Here is a 9,100-nt window from a genome sequence, read left to right on the forward strand (position 1 = left end):
TGGTCCAATTCTCCTAGTTCATTTGAGTGTCAGCTCTGGGTTCAGCCCTGGCATTTCCTGTTTTTCTGCCCTTTAAGTATGTTAGTCCTTCTCCATCAGCTTTAGGTAGCAACTCTGTCCTCCTGGCACACATTAACCACAGCCCTGCTTACTGGGGCTGAGTTGGTGAAGGTCCAACTCTTTGAAACCTAAGACACCGTGGTCCCACCCTTTGAAATTGATAAGACCTTGTTTCCGGTTTTCCTCCCAACAGTTAGGTGATCTCTGAGCTGCTCCAAGGGTGATCAGTCCTTTTCTTGGAAGACAACAGCTATAGCTTCTGTTTCCTGCCTGTGGAAGTCCAAAAGGCATTTTCTCCTTTCCTTCTTTCTCTCCTTTTTATCGTTCTCATTCTTCTTCAGTCTAAGGTGATGATGGATTTTCCACCCACCACGGACTCAATCTCTTTGACAAACAACTTCATAGCCATGTCCTTGGTTAAAAATTCCTCAACAGGTGTTCTTAGTTTGTACAACAGAATTTTCCAAATCTTTACGTTCTGTTTTCATTTTGCACAGTTCATCTTTAACTCCACATCTTTCCTCTCAACCAGTACTATCAGCAGCCAAAAAAAACACCAAAAAACAAAACAAACAAACAAACAAAACCAAATAAAAAACCAAACAAACCCACACAAGCTCTGAGCCCTTATTTAGAAATCCCATCAGGCAGATAGTCAATTTCATCACTTACAAGTCTACCTTCCATCAAACATTTGAACATAATTCAGACACGATCTTAGCCACTGTATAAAAAGCACTAACCCTCTTCCACTGTACAATCATTTGTTCATCATTTTCTCTTCAAGTTTCAGCAGAAGCACTTTTCAAAAATATCCACAATGGGCCTCTTCCTCTCGGTCTCATATTGAACTCGAGTTGGAAGAGGTGAGTCCGGTCTCAAAATGGAGGTAAAACCACCGCCCGGTCGCCCCCAGCCCCACTCCGGCCATCGCCACCGCCGGGGGGGAGGAGGGTCATGATCCTAAAGAACCAGGGCAGTTACGGAAACTGTTTATTGGTGGTCTGAGCTTTGAAACTACAGATGATAGCTTAAGAGAACATTCTGAGAAATGGGGCACACTTACGGATTGTGTGGTGATGAGAGACCCCCAAACAAAACGTTCCAGGGGCTTTGGTTTTGTGACTTACTCTTGTGTTGAAGAGGTGGATGCAGCAATGTGTGCGCGGCCACACAAGGTTGACGGACGCGTAGTGGAACCAAAGAGAGCTGTTTCTAGAGAGGATTCTGTAAAGCCTGGTGCCCATCTCACAGTGAAGAAAATTTTTGTTGGTGGCATTAAAGAAGATACCGAAGAGTATAATTTGAGAGACTACTTTGAAAAATATGGCAAAATAGAAACCATAGAAGTTATGGAAGACAGGCAGAGTGGAAAAAAGAGAGGATTTGCTTTTGTAACTTTTGATGATTATGACACAGTTGATAAAATTGTTGTTCAGAAATACCACACTATTAATGGGCACAATTGTGAAGTGAAAAAGGCCCTTTCTAAGCAAGAGATGCAGTCTGCTGGCTCACAAAGAGGTCGTGGAGGTGGATCTGGGAACTTTATGGGTCGTGGAGGAAACTTTGGAGGTGGTGGAGGGAACTTTGGCCGTGGTGGGAACTTTGATGGACGAGGAGGCTATGGTGGAGGAGGTGGTGGCAGCACAGGTAGTTACGGAGGAGGCGATGGTGGTTACAATGGATTTGGAGGTGATGGTGGCAATTACGGCGGTGGCCCTGGTTATAGTAGTAGAGGGGGCTATGGTGGTGGTGGACCAGGATATGGAAACCAAGGTGGTGGATACGGTGGCGGTGGTGGAGGATATGATGGTTACAATGAAGGCAGAAACTTTGGCGGGGCTAACTATGGTGGTGGTGAAAACTATAATGATTTTGGAAATTATAGTGGACAACAGCAGTCAAATTATGGACCCATGAAAGGGGGCAGTTTTGGTGGAAGAAGCTCGGGCAGTCCTTATGGTGGTGGTTATGGATCTGGTGGTGGAAGTGGTGGATATGGTAGCAGAAGGTTCTAAAAATTCAACAGCAAAGGGCTCCAGTTCTTAGCAGGAGAGAGAGCGAGGAGTTGTCAGGAAAGCTGCAGGTTACTTTGAGACAGTCGTCCCAAATGCATTAGAGGAACTGTAAAAATCTGCCACAGGAGACACGATGATCCATGTCAGAAAAGTTACTGCAGCTTAAACAGGAAACCCTCCTTGTTCAGGACTGTCAAAGCCACAGTTTGCAAAAAGTGCAGCTATTGATTAATGCAATGTAGTGTCAATTAGATGTACATTCCTGAGGTCTTTTATCTGTTGTAGCTTTGTCTTTTTTCTTTTTCTTTTCATTACATCAGGTATATTGCCCTGTAAATTGTGGTAGTGGTACCAGGAATAAAAAATTAAGGAGTTTTTAACTTTAAAAAAAATATCCACAATGTTAGCAACTCTTCGTGACTGATGACGTATGTATTCTCTACAATGGCGGACTCCCTACAACTCACCTCCCTCTTTTTGAACTCTCACCAAAATCACCTTTGATGGCCTTGCGTCTCTTCAAGATCAATCTAGGCTTTTCCTATGAAGCATTTAAAACTCTTCCAGCGTCTCCTCATCATCCATACAAAAACCTGCTCCCACACTTGAGGTGTTCGTTAGGACAGCATTCCCACCTCATGGTATTAAATTTCATCTTAATTGTCTAGAGCTGAAGTGACAGAAATACCACAAGTGAGTGGCTCTAACACCCACGTCCTTCACTAATCCTGCCTTATTAACATGACAAAGAACTTATTCCCAAAAGGGATCATAACCACAGACATAGAGGTTAGTATTTCTACACACAATTTGGGGGAGATAGGTCAATTCATAACAGATGAAATCTAAAGGGTTTGGCACCACCTACTCCTGTGTGTTCACAGTGACCAAGTACTTTTTTGGTTGGAAGCCTAGAGGGTGAGCAGGAAAGAGGGAGAGAATAGATTTGAAGAGGAAGGAATGCAAGAGTATGAATAAGAAGAGAAAATGAGGGAGAGAGCATATAGAAGGCAGGAAAGGAAAGACTAGCTGAAGGTATGAAAAAGAGCAAAGAGAACAATCTTGTAAAATAGACGGCAATTGAAGGGGATTGGCCAGAAGTCCATGCGGGGCAGACACTTGCATTCTAGTGTGTGACACATAGTAGGCGCTCACTCATTATTGATGTCTGAGGATCCAGAAGTGAGTTCTGGTGGCCTAGAGGGTGAGGAGTTGCATTGCCAATCCAAAAGCAGGAGATTTGCATTGAGACAAGAGCAGTGAAACTTTATCTCACATACTTCGGGTGTGTTGTTGGGCTTGGGAAGCATTTCTTGTTAAAAAACCATCATGGTAAGAAAGCTGGAGAGTCAGCCAGAAAGAGGATGATCCTCAACTAGATAGACTGACACAGAGACAGTAAACGGGCTTGAGCATGGTGGGGCTTGTGATGGCGGCACTGGGTAGCGCAAGGCTCAGATCTATTGTTCACAGGTGGCTAGCTATGAGTCGTGGATGACCAGAAGGGGCCTAATGGCAAGGATCCCATCATGCTCTGCTTCTGCTACTCCCATGACTGATCATGTCTTCCAGTGAGAGTCCAAGATCTTTGAAACCAGACATTTATACATCTCTACAACCACCAAATGCTTCTATGCGATGGTTTACAGATACTTAGAATTCTCAAAACAAATCTACAAGGCAAAACCCCCAGATGTTCAGCAAGGAAAGTTAGTTGACCAACTTAGCACACTAATAAGCATTGTGGGTAGGATTCAAGCTCTCAGCTCCCTTTTGCCACTTCTGAAAGAGCCAGCTATCTTTTTGACAAATGAACTATTGAATTTGTCTTTCCACACAGAGACCTTCACTAGCCTTCCTTCCTACGGTTATCGTTTTCCTTTGTCACAGTGGCTCATGTAACAATGAAAGTACATTGATAAAAGCATGGTACACAGAGTCTCCATATTCTAGTTTGTGAGCATAAATAGTGCCCCTTGGTGATCATGAAGTGATACAATTTCATGAGACATCCTTTTCAGTCGTGTAGAGCAGGCAATAGTCACAAACTCAAGGAAAACCATAGATGTACTTTCGGATTGTGCTATTGAGATGATTATTATACACTAAGATACACCTGATTTCAGCTCTGATCTTCTCAATCACCTGCTATGCATCTGAGAGCTGCACAATGAATAAGGATGCCAGAAAAAGAATTGGTGCCTTTGAGTTGCGGTGTTGGAGAAGAGTACTGAGTAGCCCATGGGCTGCCAAAAGAACAAACAGATATGTCTTAATAAGGTGCAGACAAAGCGCTCCTCTGAAGCAAAGATAATGAAGCTACATCTTTCATACTTTGGGCACGTAGCTGGGCGAGGCTATTCTTTGGAAAGGGACATGGTGCTTGGAAAGATGGAGGGTCGGTGGAGAGGAAGACTTCGAATGAGATGGATTGACACAGAGACTTCAGCAGTGGGATGTAGTGTGTAAGAGGTGATGAGGACGGCACGGGATAGGTCAGGGTTCATAGGGTTACTCTGAGTTGTACTCGACTCGATGAGACCTAACAACAACAACACAACACCAAGGGAATACTACATAGTTTAAAATCAAGAAAGATGTAAATCAGGGTTCTATCCTTTCTCCATTCCTATTCAATCTGTATGCTGAAGAGATGATTTGAGATATTGGACTGGGACGTGCATCAGGATAGGAGGAAGACATATCAACAACCTCAGTTACACATATGACACGACTTTGCTTGCAGAAAGTGAAGAATACCTGGAGCACTTACTGCAGAAGATCAAAGACTACAGCCTTCAATATGGATTACATCTCAGCATCAAGAAAACAAATATTCTCACCACTGGACCAACAGGCAATATTACGCTGTTGTTGCTATTCTGTACTGTTGAGTCAGGTCTGACCCATAGCTGACCCACTAGTTAGTTTTCAGAAGCATTACGTTGCATGGGAGGAGATTTTCCATCCTTCTCCTGTGGAAGAGTTGGTGGATTCAAACCTTGTGCCTTTGGTTGATAGCACAACCCCTTACCACAAAGCCACCAGAGGGCCCGACATCATGTAAATGAAGTGGGACAGTAAAGGGCATGCTCTTCTAGGTCAATCTTATCCTAAGACCATGTTTTGCCTACAGTCATGCCAAGAGCTGAAGGAGCAACACTGAGATTCAAATTCTGGTCTGTTTTATGTAAAAATTCACCAACTTTCTGCAGGATCAGACACATAAGATCTTCCAGTAAGGTTTCAAAGCTTTAAATCTGGTGGGAGGAGATTTCTCATCTTTCTCCCAGAGCTGGTGGATTTGAACTACTTGCCTTTTGGTTGGCAGCACAGTTCCTTTCCTCTGAGGCATCAGTAGTTGTTGTTGTTGTGGTGGTGGTGTGTCATGGAGTTGGCATTGACCCATAATTGACCCGCCAGCAGTTTTTCAAAGGCAATTAATCACATGAGATGGGATTGCCCATCCTTCTTCCATGGAGCAGATAGAGGATTTGAACCGTGTGCCTTTGGAATTGTACCAAGGAAGACACCAGAGAGAGCGCCCTTAAAACCAACTGAGAGCACAAAATCCACAGATTGTGGAGCAGGAACGGATGAAAGAAGAGTAAGGTGAGGTTGACGAGAATTCCTAGATTTTAGGCTGATTTGACTTGGTGGCTGGGGCTCAGCCATCAGCTGAGGAAGAGAATACAGACCCTGTGGGCTACGGTGATGACACGTTTACAGGTAAAATGTCCAGGGCACCTCCATTCTGGCCTTATTTGTTTCCATTTAAACATTTAATCTCTTTACAGTAGAGTCCTAATCCTTGGACAAGGGCCATAAGACCAGTGCAAGGTGTAAGTCTACAAAAGCCCCATGGGAGAGAAACGAGCTAAGAATACAGGCCTCCCCAGGGCTACCCAAGCCTCCTTTGAAGTGTGCAGAGTAACAACATATCCAAAATAAAACAAATTGAAAACACAAAACAAAAAACAAAAAAGCCCCAACAAAAGTCAGGGATTCTGTGTCTCGAGCTCCTTAGCCAATGATGTTGCCGGTCTCGGTTTTAAATGGTGCTGTTTGTTCAAGAGATGAGCAGGTGCTTTCCTCTCTCATTCACACCAGGAACAAAGCAGAGTTCTGGCCTAGGCCATTGGGGACAGCCATTAGCAGCCAGAGAATAAGGGACGGGAAGTCTGGGCCAGCCTTTCAAGTCGCGGAGGCTTTGTTTTGTTTAATTTCTTCTTGGCAAAGCCGCCGGATTGAAATCTGACGAGCCTCTGAATCTAAACTGAGAGTTTCCAAATGTGACGGGGAGCAATGGGCAGGTGTGGCCTCCTTGCCTGCCCCTGGCCGGGCCCTCTGCCATTGTCCTTATCTGTCTCACTGGTCCTTCTTGAAGGTTGACCTCCAGGGCTGGGGAAGTCCACCACCAAAGGCGCTCAGCATTCCCCAGTGACCACTCCCTTGTCTGAAGGAGCAGAAAACGGGTCCAAAGTACCTGATATGCCTCGAATTCTCAAAAATGAAGAGCCCAGTCAAATAAATGACTTCAAGGTCCTAAGGCACAACCACGGCGTCCAGGGTGGGGTCATGCCATGGGAACTGGAGAGAGGGGCCCAGAGATGAAGAACGCGTTCTAGATCTTAGCCAAAACGAGCTCTCAAAACCCTCTCAGCTGCTTCCTAACTACATGATGATGGCAAGCCGCATTCTCTCTCTGAGCCTCAGTTTCCTCATCTGTAAACTAGGCATAATAGTACTTATCACATAGGATCATTGCAAAGGCAAAAAAAGAGAAAGTAGTAAAGTGGTTCTCAGACATTTTGAGCTCAGAAGCCATTTATATTCTTCTAAATTATTAAAGACCCCCCAAGACCTAACGTCAGAAAATACAGTCATTGGCTGCCAGAGTGATGACATCATCATGTCATTGTATCCTCTGGAAAATTATTGTATGCTTAAGAAAAAATTAGATTTGTCATTGTTTTAGGGCCATGCAAAACTAACAAAAACCCCTTAGTGATATTATGAAAACAGTTTGAACCCCACAAACCCTCCTGGCTGTGTCTGGGGCCTCTTTTGAGAACTGCTGGAGTGGTACGTGGAAGACCCATAATATAATGCCAAACACGTGGCTGGTCCTCGACATGTGGCACCTTTGCACATGTTAGCATGAGGGAACTTGGCTTCATTTACACAACTGAGAAAGTGTAAGGTGTAGACTCCACTTGAGGGCAGTGGGTTTGTTTTTTTATTCCCATTTAGGAGCTCTGCAGATGTGAAGTTGGGGGTTCAGCTCATGGCAGGGGCCTCCATCCAGGAGGAGGTCCCCTACCTGGGCTCTTTCTAGGTCCTACAATTCTCCCAGAAAGAGCCTACAGGAACAGGTTGGCAGAAAGCCACACCAGGCCACCAAGGGTTTTGAGGGTGGAGTGGAAGAGGGTTTTGTGGGTGGGGCTTGTGAGGTTCTTGTTCAAGTTTCCTGTTATTTCACTGGGAGAGGATGAATCATCATTTCGTCAGCTAATTCAAGGTGATTTATGCTCCAGGACTGACTTCTTGTGTTAACAAACAAGTTTGTCCTAAAGAGGGTGAAACCAGGCTGCTCCTTGGAGGCAAAGATCCTGAAGCTTCGCCTGACATACTTTGGGCATGTTGCTAGGAGAGACATCATGCTTGGGGAGGGATGTCACGCCTGGAAAAGTGGAGGGACAATGCAAGAGAGGAAGACCCTCGGTGAGATGGATTGACTCCGTGATTGGGGTAGTGGACGTAGGTGTGTTAGAGATGATAAGGTTGGCTCAGGATAGATCAGGGTTCAGGGCTGTTGTACTCAGGGTCTCTATGAGTTACAAGCGACTCAATGGCACATTAACAACATCGACAACAATCTAAGGTGAAAGAAAGAAAGACGACAAGGCCTAGATGATTTCCAGGTGAATCAAGCAGGTTTGTCTCAATGAGCAGAGATAGAGAGCCCCATATCCTGGGACAGAGCCCCAGTTATCTTTTTCACATTCGGCTGCATGAGTCTCACTTTCCTCGTGCGTAAAACGGGCACATTGTTTAACCTCAGAGTTGTTGTGAAAATGAAATAAGCCCCATCCACAATGACAGAGGTCAACAGGACAATGAATAATAAATGCTGAGAAGGACGCAGAGACACGCATCACTGGTGGGAGCGTAAAATGGGACAAGTACTATGGAAGGCAGTCTGGCACCTTCTCAGAAGACAGAAAACAGAAATACCATTCGACCCAACTATTCCTCTACTAGGAAGGAGACTAACCCAAAGAAAAAGAGGTACAGAGAGAAGACACAAATGGATGTATGCACACCCATGTTTACCGCAGCATTATTCACCAAAGCAAGTTTCCATCAATAAACAAATGTGTAAAGAAACTGGTAAGGGAATATCATGCCACACTGGAAAACCATGGATGGAGATCTGAGAAGCACTCAACATCGATGAGTCTAGAGAACAGCAAAGTGATTAAATTAACTCAGTCACAAAGGGATATGTGTAGTTTAAGATCACTGTTAAAAAATCAAGAAGATTAAGGGGCAGAGGGAGGAAGGAAGAAGGAGAAGAGAATGGAGATTCTCATTGTGTCAATCTACCTTATAGATAAGGAACATGGGATTGGACTAGCTAAACAAAAGGGCATTTTTAAAAGAATGGATGATAAGAATTATGAGTAATGCAGCTAGCAAGCTGGTACAGGACAGGGAAGGAAGGGGGGGATAAATCTACAAATGAGTGGGTGAAAAGCCAATTTCTTTGTAAACTTCCATTCAAATCATAACGAAATTAAGTAACATGGCTATGGTGAGAATCGTACAAAGAAAAGGGAGTATGCCACCCACAAATGTTTGTGAAGTTTCTCCTGCGTGCTGTTTAGTGGGATTCATAAGCAGTTGCTGGGTTCTTCTGCTTGGTGTTGGGTTCAAGAAAGCAGACTGGATCTTACTCGGAATGTATTCAGCTATGCTGAGGGATAGGTGTGCACTGTCTTTCCACAGCCTGCACT

The 9,100-nt window shown here is 44.4% G+C and overlaps 1 pseudogene; it reads left to right on the forward strand.

The window, feature by feature from the left end:
* Nucleotides 1-943: 943 nt before the first annotated feature.
* Nucleotides 944-2,081, forward strand: LOC102864224 (annotated as a pseudogene).
* Nucleotides 2,082-9,100: the final 7,019 nt, after the last annotated feature.

The sequence above is a fragment of the Elephantulus edwardii genome, unplaced genomic scaffold, assembly GCF_000299155.1.
Source record: "Elephantulus edwardii isolate Elephantulus edwardi_28Jun2011 unplaced genomic scaffold, EleEdw1.0 scaffold00006, whole genome shotgun sequence".
Classification (NCBI taxonomy): Eukaryota; Metazoa; Chordata; class Mammalia; order Macroscelidea; family Macroscelididae; genus Elephantulus; species Elephantulus edwardii.